Genomic DNA, 14,931 nt, shown 5'->3' on the forward strand with positions numbered 1-14,931 from the left:
CTGGTGAAAACCACACAATGGATTCCTATGGAAGGAAATACGAGTTACTGGTAAGTACGCTTAGAATTACTTTTCAGGGTCAGTGCTGGGCTGAAAGATGCAGCACTGGGTTCGCTCCTGATAACTGGTGAGTAAATCGGAATTCGTAGTTCGGCTGATTTTAGAGGGATATTTGTACGTTTCAAAAATAGACACTTAGAAACTTTTCTGGTGAAAACCACACAATGGATTCCTATGGAAGGAAATACAAGTAAGTGGTAAGTACACTTAGAATAATTTTTCAGGGTCAGTGCTGGGCTACAAGATGCAGCCCTCGGTTCTCTCCTGATAACAGGTGAGTACATCGATATTCGTAGTTCGGCTGATTTTAGAGGAATATTTGTTCGTTTAAAAAATGGACACTTAGAAACTTTTCTGGTGAAAACCACACAATGGAGTCCTATGGAAGGAAATACAAGTTACTGGTAAGTACGCTTAGAATCAATTTTCAGAGTCAGTGCTGGTCTAAAAGAGGCAACACTGGGTTCTCTCCTGATAACAGGTGAGTAAATCGGAATTCGTAGTTCGGCTGATTTTAGAGGAATATTTGTACGTTTCTAAATTGGACACTTAGAAACTTTTCTGGTGAAAACCACACACTGGATTCCTATGGAAGGAAATACAAGTTATTGGTAAATCTGCTTAGAACTACTTTTCAGGGTCAGTGCTGGGCTAAAAGATTCAGCCGTCGGTTCTCTCCTGATAACAGGTGAGTAAATCGGAATTTGTAGTTCGGCTGATTTTAGAGGAATATTTGTATATTTCAAAATTGGGCACTTATCTGGTGAAAACCACACAATGGATTCCTATGGAAGGATATACAAGTGACTGGTAAGTACGCTTAGAATTACTTTTCAGAGTCAGTGCTGGGCTGAAAGATGCAGCACTGGGTTATCTCCTGATAACAGGTGAGTAATTCGGAATTCGTAGTTCGGATGATTTTAGACGAATATTTGTAAGTTTCAAAAATGGACACTTAGAAACAAGTTACCGGTATGTACGCTTAGAATTACTTTTCAGGGTCAGTGCTGGGCTAAAAGATGCAGCCCTCGGTCCTCTCCTGATAACAGGTGAGTAAATCGTTATTCGTTGTTCGGCTGATTTTAGAGGCATATTTGTACGTTTCAAAATTGGACACTTATCTGGTAAAAACCTCACAATGGATTCCTATGGGAGGATATATAAGTTACTGTTAAGTATGCTTAGAATTACTTTTCAGAGTCAGTGCTGTTCTAAAAGAAGCAGCATTGGGTTCTCTCCTGATAACAGGTGAGTAAATCGGAATACGTAGTTCGGCTGATTTTAGAGGAATATTTGTAAGTTTCTATAATGGACACTTAGAAACCTTTCTGGTGAAAACCACACACTGGATTCCTATGGAAGGAAATACAAGTTTCTGGTAAATCTGCTTAGACCTACTTTTCAGGGTCAGTGCTGGGCTTAAAGATTCAGCCCTCGGTTCTCTCCTGATAACAGGTGAGTAAATCGGAATTCGTAGTTCAGCTGATTTTAGAGGAATATTTGTATTTTTCAAAATTGGACACTTATCTGGTGAAAACCACACAATGGATTCCTATGGAAGGATATACAAGTGACTGGTAAGTACGCTTAGAATTACTTTTCAGAGTCAGTGCTGGGCTGAAAGATGCAGCACTGGGTTCTCTCCTGATAACAGGTGAGTAATTCAGAATTCGTAGTTCGGATGATTTTAGAGAAATATTTGTACGTTTCAAAAATGGATACTTAGAAATAAGTTACCGGTAAGTACGCTTAGAATTACTTTTCAGGGTCAGTGCTGGGCTAAAAGATGCAGCCCTCGGTTCTCTCCTGATAACAGGTGAGTAAATCGTTATTCGTTGTTCGGCTGATTTTATAGGAATATTTGTACGTTTCAAAATTGGACACTTATCTGGTGAAAACCTCACAATGGATTCCTATAGAAGGAAATACAAGTTACTGGTAAGTACGCTTAGAATTACTTTTCAGAGTCAGTGCTGTTCTAAAAGGTGCAGCACTGGGTTCTCTCCTGATAACAGGTGAGTAAATCGGAATTCGTAGTTCGGCTGATTTTAGAGGAATATTTGTACGTTTCAAAATTGGACCCTTAGAAACTTTTCTGGTGACAACCACACAATTGATTCTTATGGAAGGAAATACAATTATTGGTAAGTATTCTTAGAATTACTTTTCAGAGTCAGTGCTGGTCTAAAAGATGCAGCACTGGGTTCTCTCCTGATAACAGGTGAGTAAATTGGAATTCGTAGTTCGGCTGATTTTAGAGGAATATTTGTATATTTCAAAATTGGACACTTATCTGGTGAAAACCACACAATGGATTCCTATGGAAGGATATACAAGTGACTGGTAAGTACGCTTAGAATTACTTTTCAGAGTCAGTGCTGGGCTGAAAGATGCAGCACTGGGTTCTCTCCTGATAACAGGTGAGTAATTCGGAATTTGTAATTCGGATGATTTTAGAGGAATATTTGTAAGTTTCAATAATGGACACTTAGAAACAAGTTACCGGTAAGTACGCTTAGAAATACTTTTCAGGGTCAGTGCTGGGCTAAAAGATGCAGCCCTCGGTTCTCTCTTGATAACAGGTGAGTAAATCGTTATTCGTTGTTCGGCTGATTTTAGAGGAATATTTGTACGTTTCAAAATTGGACACTTATCTGGTGAAAGCCACACAATAGAGTCCTATAAAAGGAAATACAAGTTACTGGTAAGAACGCTTACAATAACTTTTCAGGGTCAGTGCTGGGCTGAAAGATGCAGCACTGGGTTCTCTCCTGATAACTGGTGAGTAAATCGGAATTCGTAGTTTGGCTGATTTTAGAGGAATATTTGTACGTTTCAAAATTGGACACTTAGAAACTTTTCTGGTGAAAACCACACAATGGATTCCTATGGAAGGAAATACAAGTTACTGGTAAGTATGCTTAGAATTACTTTTCAGGGTCAGTGCTGTTTTAAAAGAAGTAGCACTGGGTTCTCTCCTGATAACAGGTGAGTAAATCGGAATTCGTAGTTGGGCTGATTTTAGAGGAATATTTGTACATTTCTAAATTGGACACTTATCTGGTGAAAACCACACAATGGATTCCTATAAAAGGAAATACAATTTACTGGTAAGTACGCTTACAATTACATTTCAGGGTCAGTGCTGGGCTGAAAGATGCAGCACTGGGTTCTCTCCTGATAACAGGTGAGTAAATCAGAATTCGTAGTTCGGCTCATTTTAAAGGAATATATGTACATTTCAAAAATAGATACTTAGACACTTTTCTGGTGAAAACCACACAATGGATTCCTATGGAAGGAAATACAAGTTACTGGTAAGTAAGCTTAGAATTACTTTTCAGAGTCAGTGCTGGTCTAAAAAATGCAGCACTGGGTTCTCTCCTGATAACAGGTGAGTAAATCGGAATTCGTAGTTCGGCTGGTTTTAGAGGAATATTTGTATGTTTCAAAAATGGACACTTAGAAACTTTTCTGGTGAAAACCACACAATGGATTCCTATGGAAGGAAATACAAGTTACTGGTAAGTATGCTTAGAATTACTTTTCAGGGTCAGTGCTGGGCTGAAAGATGCAGCACTTGGTTCTCTCCTGATAACTGGTGAGTAAATCGGAATTCGTAGTTCGGCTGATTTTAGAGGAATATTTGTACGTTTCAAAAATGGACACTTAGAAACTTTTCTAGTGAAAACCACACACTGGATTCCTATGGAAGGAAATACAAGTTACTGGTAAGTCTCCTTAGAATTACTTTTCAGGGTCAGTGCTGGGCTAAAAGATGCAGCCCTCGGTTCTCTCCTGATAACAGGTGAGTAAATCGGAATTCATAGTTCGGCTGATTTTAGAGCAATATTCGTACGTTTCAAAATTGGACCCTTAGAAACTTTTCTGGTGAAAACCACACAATGGATTCTTATGGAAGGAAACACAATTTACAGGTAAGTATGCTTAGAATTACTTTTCAGAGTCAGTGCTGGTCTAAAGGATGCAGCACTGAGTTCTCTCCTGATAACAGGTGAGTAAATCGGAATTCGTAGTTCGGCTGATTTTAGAGGAATATTTGTATATTTCAAAATTGGGCACTTATCTGGTGAAAACCACACAATGGATTCCTATGGAAGGATATACAAGTGACTGGTAAGTACGCTTAGAATTACTTTTCAGAGTCAGTGCTGGGCTGAAAGATGCAGCACTGGGTTATCTCCTGATAACAGGTGAGTAAATCAGAATTCGTAGTTCGGCTGGTTTTAGAGGAATATTTGTATGTTTCAAAAATGGACACTTAGAAACTTTTCTGGTGAAAACCACACAATGGATTCCTATGGAAGGAAATACAAGTTACTGGTAAGTATGCTTAGAATTACTTTTCAGGGTCAGTGCTGGGCTGAAAGATGCAGCACTGGGTTCTCTCCTGATAACAGGTGAGTAAATCAGAATTCGTAGTTCGGCTCATTTTAAAGGAATATATGTACATTTCAAAAATAGATACTTAGACACTTTTCTGGTGAAAACCACACAATGGATTCCTATGGAAGGAAATACAAGTTACTGGTAAGTACGCTTAGAATTACTTTTCAGAGTCAGTGCTGGTCTAAAAAATGCAGCACTGGGTTCTCTCCTGATAACAAGTGAGTAAATCGGAATTCGTAGTTCGGCTGGTTTTAGAGGAATATTTGTATGTTTCAAAAATGGACACTTAGAAACTTTTCTGGTGAAAACCACACAATGGATTCCTATGGAAGGAAATACAAGTTACTGGTAAGTATGCTTAGAATTACTTTTCAGGGTCAGTGCTGGGCTGAAAGATGCAGCACTTGGTTCTCTCCTGATAACTGGTGAGTAAATCGGAATTCGTAGTTCGGCTGATTTTAGAGGAATATTTGTACGTTTCAAAAATGGACACTTAGAAACTTTTCTAGTGAAAACCACACACTGGATTCCTATGGAAGGAAATACAAGTTACTGGTAAGTCTCCTTAGAATTACTTTTCAGGGTCAGTGCTGGGCTAAAAGATGCAGCCCTCGGTTCTCTCCTGATAACAGGTGAGTAAATCGGAATTCATAGTTCGGCTGATTTTAGAGCAATATTCGCACGTTTCAAAATTGGACCCTTAGAAACTTTTCTGGTGAAAACCACACAATGGATTCTTATGGAAGGAGATACAATTTACTGGTAAGTACGCTTAGAATTACTTTTCAGAGTCAGTGCTGGTCTAAAGGATGCAGCACTGGGTTCTCTCCTGATAACAGGTGAGTAAATCAGAATTCATAGTTCGGCTGATTTTAGAGGAATATTTGTATATTTCAAAATTGGACACTTATCTGGTGAAAACCACACAATGGATTCCTATGGAAGGATATACAAGTGACTGGTAAGTACGCTTAGAATTACTTTTCAGAGTCAGTGCTGGGCTGAAAGATGCAGCACTGGGTTTTCTCCTGATAACAGGTGAGTAATTCGGAATTCATAGTTCAGATAATTTTAGAGGAATATTTGTAAGTTTCAAAAATGGACACTTAAAAATAAGCTACCGGTAAGTACGCTTAGAATTGCTTTTCAGGGTCAGTGCTGGGCTAAAAGATGAAGCCCTCGGTTCTCTCCTGATAACAGGTGAGTAAATCGTTATTCGTTGTTCGGCTGATTTTAGAGGAATATTTGTATGTTTCAAAAATGGACACTTAGAAACTTTTCTAGTGAAAACCACACAATGGAGTCCTATGGAAGGAAATACAAGTTACTGGTAAATCTGCTTAGAACTACTTTTCAGGGTCAGTGCTGGGCTAAAAGATTCAGCCGTCGGTTCTCTCCTGATAACAGGTGAGTAAATCGGAATTCGTAGTTCGGCTGATTTTAGAGGAATATTTGTATATTTCAAAATTGGGCACTTATCTGGTGAAAACCACACAATGGATTCCTATGGAAGGATATACAAGTGACTGGTAAGTACGCTTAGAATCACTTTTCAGAGTCAGTGCTGGGCTGAAAGATGCAGCACTGGGTTATCTCCTGATAACAGGTGAGTAAATCGGAATTCGTAGATCGGCTGGTTTTAGAGGAATATTTGTATGTTTCAAAAATGGACACTTAGAATCTTTTCTGGTGAAAACCACACAATGGATTCCTATGGAAGGAAATACAAGTTACTTTTAAGTATGCTTAGAATTACTTTTCAGGGTCAGTGCTGGGCTGAAAGATGCAGCACTGGGTTCTCTCCTGATAACTGGTGAGTAAATCGGAATTCGTAGTTCGGCTGATTTTAGAGGAATATTTGTACGTTTCAAAAATGGACACTTAGAAACTTTTCTAGTGAAAACCACACACTGGATTCCTATGGAAGGAAATACAAGTTACTGGTAAGTCTCCTTAGAATTACTTTTCAGGGTCAGTGCTGGGCTAAAAGATGCAGCCCTCGGTTCTCTCCTGATAACAGGTGAGTAAATCAGAATTCATAGTTCGGCTGATTTTAGAGCAATATTCGTACGTTTCAAAATTGGACCCTTAGAAACTTTTCTGGTGAAAACCACACAATGGATTCTTATGGAAGGAAATACAATTTACTGGTAAGTACGCTTAGAATTACTTTTCAGAGTCAGTGCTGGTCTAAAGGATGCAGCACTAGGTTCTCTCCTGATAACAGGTGAGTAAATCGGAATTCATAGTTCAGCTGATTTTAAAGGAATATTTGTATATTTCAAAATTGGACACTTATCTGGTGAAAACCACACAATGGATTCCTATGGAAGGATATACAAGTGACTGGTAAGCACGCTTAGAATTACTTTTCAGAGTCAGTGCTGGGCTGAAAGATGCAGCACTGGGTTTTCTCCTGATAACAGGTGAGTAATTCGGAATTCATAGTTCGGATAATTTTAGAGGAATATTTGTAAGTTTAAAAAATGGACACTTAAAAACAAGTTACCGGTAAGTACGCTTAGAATTGCTTTTCAGGGTCAGTGCTGGGCTAAAAGATGAAGCCCTCGGTTCTCTCCTGATAACAGGTGAGTAAATCGTTATTCGTTGTTTGGCTGATTTTAGAGGAATATTTGTATGTTTCAAAAATGGACACTTAGAAACTTTTCTGGTGAAAACCACAAAATGGAGTCCTATGGAAGGAAATACAAGTTACTGGTAAGTACGCTTAGAATTACTTTTCAAAGTCAGTGCTGGTCTAAAAGATGCAGCTCTGGGTTCTCTCCTGATAACAGGTGAGTAAATCGGAATTCGTAGTTCGGCTGATTTTAGAGGAATATTTGTAAGTTTCTATAATGGACACTTAGAAACCTTTCTGGTGAAAACCACACACTGGATTCCTATGGAAGGAAATACAAGTTTCTGGTAAATCTGCTTAGAACTACTTTTCAGGGTCAGTGCTGGGCTTAAAGATTCAGCCCTCGGTTCTCTCCTGATAACAGGTGAGTAAATCGGAATTCGTAGTTCGGCTGATTTTAGAGGAATATTTGTATTTTTCAAAATTGGACACTTATCTGGTGAAAACCACACAATGGATTCCTATGGAAGGATATACAAGTGACTGGTAAGTACGCTTAGAATTACTTTTCAGAGTCAGTGCTGGGCTGAAAGATGCAGCACTGGGTTCTCTCCTGATAACAGGTGAGTAATTCGGAATTCGTAGTTCGGATGATTTTAGAGGAATATTTGTAAGTTTCAAAAATGGACACTTAGAAACAAGTTACCGGTAAGTATGCTTAGAATTACTTTTCAGGGTCAGTGCTGGGCTAAAAGATGCAGCCCTCGGTTCTCTCCTGATAACAGGTGAGTAAATCGTTATTCGTTGTTCGGCTGATTTTATAGGAATATTTGTACGTTTCAAAATTGGACACTTATCTGGTGAAAACCTCACAATGGATTCCTATAGAAGGAAATACAAGTTACTGGTAAGTACGCTTAGAATTACTTTTCAGAGTCAGTGCTGTTCTAAAAGGTGCAGCACTGGGTTCTCTCCTGATAACAGGTGAGTAAATCGGAATTCGTAGTTCGGCTGATTTTAGAGGAATATTTGTACGTTTCAAAATTGGACCCTTAGAAACTTTTCTGGTGACAACCACACAATTGATTCTTATGGAAGGAAATACAATTATTGGTAAGTATTCTTAGAATTACTTTTCAGAGTCAGTGCTGGTCTAAAAGATGCAGCACTGGGTTCTCTCCTGATAACAGGTGAGTAAATTGGAATTCGTAGTTCGGCTGATTTTAGAGGAATATTTGTATATTTCAAAATTGGACACTTATCTGGTGAAAACCACACAATGGATTCCTATGGAAGGATATACAAGTGACTGGTAAGTACGCTTAGAATTACTTTTCAGAGTCAGTGCTGGGCTGAAAGATGCAGCACTGGGTTCTCTCCTGATAACAGGTGAGTAATTCGGAATTTGTAGTTCGGATGATTTTAGAGGAATATTTGTAAGTTTCAATAATGGACACTTAGAAACAAGTTACCGGTAAGTACGCTTAGAAATACTTTTCAGGGTCAGTGCTGGGCTAAAAGATGCAGCCCTCGGTTCTCTCTTGATAACAGGTGAGTAAATCGTTATTCGTTGTTCGGCTGATTTTAGAGGAATATTTGTACGTTTCAAAATTGGACACTTATCTGGTGAAAGCCACACAATAGAGTCCTATAAAAGGAAATACAAGTTACTGGTAAGAACGCTTACAATAACTTTTCAGGGTCAGTGCTGGGCTGAAAGATGCAGCACTGGGTTCTCTCCTGATAACTGGTGAGTAAATCGGAATTCGTAGTTTGGCTGATTTTAGAGGAATATTTGTACGTTTCAAAATTGGACACTTAGAAACTTTTCTGGTGAAAACCACACAATGGATTCCTATGGAAGGAAATACAAGTTACTGGTAAGTATGCTTAGAATTACTTTTCAGGGTCAGTGCTGTTTTAAAAGAAGTAGCACTGGGTTCTCTCCTGATAACAGGTGAGTAAATCGGAATTCGTAGTTGGGCTGATTTTAGAGGAATATTTGTACATTTCTAAATTGGACACTTATCTGGTGAAAACCACACAATGGATTCCTATAAAAGGAAATACAATTTACTGGTAAGTACGCTTACAATTACATTTCAGGGTCAGTGCTGGGCTGAAAGATGCAGCACTGGGTTCTCTCCTGATAACAGGTGAGTAAATCAGAATTCGTAGTTCGGCTCATTTTAAAGGAATATATGTACATTTCAAAAATAGATACTTAGACACTTTTCTGGTGAAAACCACACAATGGATTCCTATGGAAGGAAATACAAGTTACTGGTAAGTAAGCTTAGAATTACTTTTCAGAGTCAGTGCTGGTCTAAAAAATGCAGCACTGGGTTCTCTCCTGATAACAGGTGAGTAAATCGGAATTCGTAGTTCGGCTGGTTTTAGAGGAATATTTGTATGTTTCAAAAATGGACACTTAGAAACTTTTCTGGTGAAAACCACACAATGGATTCCTATGGAAGGAAATACAAGTTACTGGTAAGTATGCTTAGAATTACTTTTCAGGGTCAGTGCTGGGCTGAAAGATGCAGCACTTGGTTCTCTCCTGATAACTGGTGAGTAAATCGGAATTCGTAGTTCGGCTGATTTTAGAGGAATATTTGTACGTTTCAAAAATGGACACTTAGAAACTTTTCTAGTGAAAACCACACACTGGATTCCTATGGAAGGAAATACAAGTTACTGGTAAGTCTCCTTAGAATTACTTTTCAGGGTCAGTGCTGGGCTAAAAGATGCAGCCCTCGGTTCTCTCCTGATAACAGGTGAGTAAATCGGAATTCATAGTTCGGCTGATTTTAGAGCAATATTCGTACGTTTCAAAATTGGACCCTTAGAAACTTTTCTGGTGAAAACCACACAATGGATTCTTATGGAAGGAAACACAATTTACAGGTAAGTATGCTTAGAATTACTTTTCAGAGTCAGTGCTGGTCTAAAGGATGCAGCACTGAGTTCTCTCCTGATAACAGGTGAGTAAATCGGAATTCGTAGTTCGGCTGATTTTAGAGGAATATTTGTATATTTCAAAATTGGGCACTTATCTGGTGAAAACCACACAATGGATTCCTATGGAAGGATATACAAGTGACTGGTAAGTACGCTTAGAATTACTTTTCAGAGTCAGTGCTGGGCTGAAAGATGCAGCACTGGGTTATCTCCTGATAACAGGTGAGTAAATCAGAATTCGTAGTTCGGCTGGTTTTAGAGGAATATTTGTATGTTTCAAAAATGGACACTTAGAAACTTTTCTGGTGAAAACCACACAATGGATTCCTATGGAAGGAAATACAAGTTACTGGTAAGTATGCTTAGAATTACTTTTCAGGGTCAGTGCTGGGCTGAAAGATGCAGCACTGGGTTCTCTCCTGATAACAGGTGAGTAAATCAGAATTCGTAGTTCGGCTCATTTTAAAGGAATATATGTACATTTCAAAAATAGATACTTAGACACTTTTCTGGTGAAAACCACACAATGGATTCCTATGGAAGGAAATACAAGTTACTGGTAAGTACGCTTAGAATTACTTTTCAGAGTCAGTGCTGGTCTAAAAAATGCAGCACTGGGTTCTCTCCTGATAACAAGTGAGTAAATCGGAATTCGTAGTTCGGCTGGTTTTAGAGGAATATTTGTATGTTTCAAAAATGGACACTTAGAAACTTTTCTGGTGAAAACCACACAATGGATTCCTATGGAAGGAAATACAAGTTACTGGTAAGTATGCTTAGAATTACTTTTCAGGGTCAGTGCTGGGCTGAAAGATGCAGCACTTGGTTCTCTCCTGATAACTGGTGAGTAAATCGGAATTCGTAGTTCGGCTGATTTTAGAGGAATATTTGTACGTTTCAAAAATGGACACTTAGAAACTTTTCTAGTGAAAACCACACACTGGATTCCTATGGAAGGAAATACAAGTTACTGGTAAGTCTCCTTAGAATTACTTTTCAGGGTCAGTGCTGGGCTAAAAGATGCAGCCCTCGGTTCTCTCCTGATAACAGGTGAGTAAATCGGAATTCATAGTTCGGCTGATTTTAGAGCAATATTCGCACGTTTCAAAATTGGACCCTTAGAAACTTTTCTGGTGAAAACCACACAATGGATTCTTATGGAAGGAGATACAATTTACTGGTAAGTACGCTTAGAATTACTTTTCAGAGTCAGTGCTGGTCTAAAGGATGCAGCACTGGGTTCTCTCCTGATAACAGGTGAGTAAATCAGAATTCATAGTTCGGCTGATTTTAGAGGAATATTTGTATATTTCAAAATTGGACACTTATCTGGTGAAAACCACACAATGGATTCCTATGGAAGGATATACAAGTGACTGGTAAGTACGCTTAGAATTACTTTTCAGAGTCAGTGCTGGGCTGAAAGATGCAGCACTGGGTTTTCTCCTGATAACAGGTGAGTAATTCGGAATTCATAGTTCAGATAATTTTAGAGGAATATTTGTAAGTTTCAAAAATGGACACTTAAAAATAAGCTACCGGTAAGTACGCTTAGAATTGCTTTTCAGGGTCAGTGCTGGGCTAAAAGATGAAGCCCTCGGTTCTCTCCTGATAACAGGTGAGTAAATCGTTATTCGTTGTTCGGCTGATTTTAGAGGAATATTTGTATGTTTCAAAAATGGACACTTAGAAACTTTTCTAGTGAAAACCACACAATGGAGTCCTATGGAAGGAAATACAAGTTACTGGTAAATCTGCTTAGAACTACTTTTCAGGGTCAGTGCTGGGCTAAAAGATTCAGCCGTCGGTTCTCTCCTGATAACAGGTGAGTAAATCGGAATTCGTAGTTCGGCTGATTTTAGAGGAATATTTGTATATTTCAAAATTGGGCACTTATCTGGTGAAAACCACACAATGGATTCCTATGGAAGGATATACAAGTGACTGGTAAGTACGCTTAGAATCACTTTTCAGAGTCAGTGCTGGGCTGAAAGATGCAGCACTGGGTTATCTCCTGATAACAGGTGAGTAAATCGGAATTCGTAGATCGGCTGGTTTTAGAGGAATATTTGTATGTTTCAAAAATGGACACTTAGAATCTTTTCTGGTGAAAACCACACAATGGATTCCTATGGAAGGAAATACAAGTTACTTTTAAGTATGCTTAGAATTACTTTTCAGGGTCAGTGCTGGGCTGAAAGATGCAGCACTGGGTTCTCTCCTGATAACTGGTGAGTAAATCGGAATTCGTAGTTCGGCTGATTTTAGAGGAATATTTGTACGTTTCAAAAATGGACACTTAGAAACTTTTCTAGTGAAAACCACACACTGGATTCCTATGGAAGGAAATACAAGTTACTGGTAAGTCTCCTTAGAATTACTTTTCAGGGTCAGTGCTGGGCTAAAAGATGCAGCCCTCGGTTCTCTCCTGATAACAGGTGAGTAAATCAGAATTCATAGTTCGGCTGATTTTAGAGCAATATTCGTACGTTTCAAAATTGGACCCTTAGAAACTTTTCTGGTGAAAACCACACAATGGATTCTTATGGAAGGAAATACAATTTACTGGTAAGTACGCTTAGAATTACTTTTCAGAGTCAGTGCTGGTCTAAAGGATGCAGCACTAGGTTCTCTCCTGATAACAGGTGAGTAAATCGGAATTCATAGTTCAGCTGATTTTAAAGGAATATTTGTATATTTCAAAATTGGACACTTATCTGGTGAAAACCACACAATGGATTCCTATGGAAGGATATACAAGTGACTGGTAAGCACGCTTAGAATTACTTTTCAGAGTCAGTGCTGGGCTGAAAGATGCAGCACTGGGTTTTCTCCTGATAACAGGTGAGTAATTCGGAATTCATAGTTCGGATAATTTTAGAGGAATATTTGTAAGTTTAAAAAATGGACACTTAAAAACAAGTTACCGGTAAGTACGCTTAGAATTGCTTTTCAGGGTCAGTGCTGGGCTAAAAGATGAAGCCCTCGGTTCTCTCCTGATAACAGGTGAGTAAATCGTTATTCGTTGTTTGGCTGATTTTAGAGGAATATTTGTATGTTTCAAAAATGGACACTTAGAAACTTTTCTAGTGAAAACCACACACTGGATTCCTATGGAAGGAAATACAAGTTACTGGTAAGTCTCCTTAGAATTACTTTTCAGGGTCAGTGCTGGGCTAAAAGATGCAGCCCTCGGTTCTCTCCTGATAACAGGTGAGTAAATCAGAATTCATAGTTCGGCTGATTTTAGAGCAATATTCGTACGTTTCAAAATTGGACCCTTAGAAACTTTTCTGGTGAAAACCACACAATGGATTCTTATGGAAGGAAATACAATTTACTGGTAAGTACGCTTAGAATTACTTTTCAGAGTCAGTGCTGGTCTAAAGGATGCAGCACTAGGTTCTCTCCTGATAACAGGTGAGTAAATCGGAATTCATAGTTCAGCTGATTTTAAAGGAATATTTGTATATTTCAAAATTGGACACTTATCTGGTGAAAACCACACAATGGATTCCTATGGAAGGATATACAAGTGACTGGTAAGCACGCTTAGAATTACTTTTCAGAGTCAGTGCTGGGCTGAAAGATGCAGCACTGGGTTTTCTCCTGATAACAGGTGAGTAATTCGGAATTCATAGTTCGGATAATTTTAGAGGAATATTTGTAAGTTTAAAAAATGGACACTTAAAAACAAGTTACCGGTAAGTACGCTTAGAATTGCTTTTCAGGGTCAGTGCTGGGCTAAAAGATGAAGCCCTCGGTTCTCTCCTGATAACAGGTGAGTAAATCGTTATTCGTTGTTTGGCTGATTTTAGAGGAATATTTGTATGTTTCAAAAATGGACACTTAGAAACTTTTCTGGTGAAAACCACAAAATGGAGTCCTATGGAAGGAAATACAAGTTACTGGTAAGTACGCTTAGAATTACTTTTCAAAGTCAGTGCTGGTCTAAAAGATGCAGCTCTGGGTTCTCTCCTGATAACAGGTGAGTAAATCGGAATTCGTAGTTCGGCTGATTTTAGAGGAATATTTGTAAGTTTCTATAATGGACACTTAGAAACCTTTCTGGTGAAAACCACACACTGGATTCCTATGGAAGGAAATACAAGTTTCTGGTAAATCTGCTTAGAACTACTTTTCAGGGTCAGTGCTGGGCTTAAAGATTCAGCCCTCGGTTCTCTCCTGATAACAGGTGAGTAAATCGGAATTCGTAGTTCGGCTGATTTTAGAGGAATATTTGTATTTTTCAAAATTGGACACTTATCTGGTGAAAACCACACAATGGATTCCTATGGAAGGATATACAAGTGACTGGTAAGTACGCTTAGAATTACTTTTCAGAGTCAGTGCTGGGCTGAAAGATGCAGCACTGGGTTCTCTCCTGATAACAGGTGAGTAATTCGGAATTCGTAGTTCGGATGATTTTAGAGGAATATTTGTAAGTTTCAAAAATGGACACTTAGAAACAAGTTACCGGTAAGTATGCTTAGAATTACTTTTCAGGGTCAGTGCTGGGCTAAAAGATGCAGCCCTCGGTTCTCTCCTGATAACAGGTGAGTAAATCGTTATTCGTTGTTCGGCTGATTTTAGAGGAATATTTGTACGTTTCAAAATTGGACACTTATCTGGTGAAAACCTCACAATGGATTCCTATGGAAGGAAATACAAGTTACTGGTAAGTATGCTTAGAATTACTTTTCAGAGTCAGTGCTGTTCTAAAAGAAGCAGCACTGGGTTCTCTCCTGATAACAGGTGAGTAAATCGGAATTCGTAGTTCGGTTGATTTTAGAGGAATATTTGTACTTTTCAAAAGTGGATACTTAGAAAATTTTCTGGTGAAAACCACACAATGGATTCCTATGGAAGGAAATACAAGTTAGTGGTAAGTACGCTTAGAATAACTTTTCAGGGTCAGTGCT

This window comes from Triturus cristatus, chromosome 1_1, assembly GCF_964204655.1.
Source record: "Triturus cristatus chromosome 1_1, aTriCri1.1, whole genome shotgun sequence".
Lineage (NCBI taxonomy): Eukaryota > Metazoa > Chordata > Amphibia > Caudata > Salamandridae > Triturus > Triturus cristatus.